Raw genomic sequence first — 588 nt, 5'->3', positions numbered from 1 at the left:
CAGCCACTTCCCAGCCTTCCTTACCCGGCGCAGCCGGTTTCATTTCCTTAATCCCCATCCCAGCATTTTCTTTGTTGTTTTCTTTGGAAGGGAGGGATCATTCGCTGAAGGATGGTGCTGCAGGGACCGCTTTCACGCTCGGGGAGACCGACATGGTGCCCGCTGCATGCCCCCCCGCGTGGAGCTGCGCTATACTTTTGGGTGCCGCCGGTGCTGCTCACAAGGGGACCCCACCTCAGTGGTGCCCGGGACCACCGTGGGGTGGATCAGGGTCCACGTGGGGTCCCCTGCACTGCTCAGTGAGGACCATGTTTACACGCATTGGCAAAATGTGCAAATTCAGCCCTGCCAAAGCACCTCGTGCTCCAAATTGCCTTTTCCTCTTGCATCCCCAACGGCACTGGCGTGCACGGCCTGGGACAGCTTTGGGGTAAGGTATTCCTGCCGCAGCCGACTCCACGGGCTGAGCTTTACCCGGCGCAATGCCGAATCCTCAGGCTGCGGATGCCGCGCTGTGGTCCGACCGTGCCAGCGCCCCCCTTCCCTGCGCCTGCCCTGTGTGCTGAGCTGGGCTGGTCGCTGGGCTTG

Source organism: Charadrius vociferus, unplaced genomic scaffold (assembly GCF_000708025.1).
Source record: "Charadrius vociferus isolate BGI_N301 unplaced genomic scaffold, ASM70802v2 scaffold1429, whole genome shotgun sequence".
Classification (NCBI taxonomy): Eukaryota; Metazoa; Chordata; class Aves; order Charadriiformes; family Charadriidae; genus Charadrius; species Charadrius vociferus.
Note: the sequence above shows the minus strand (reverse complement) of the source record.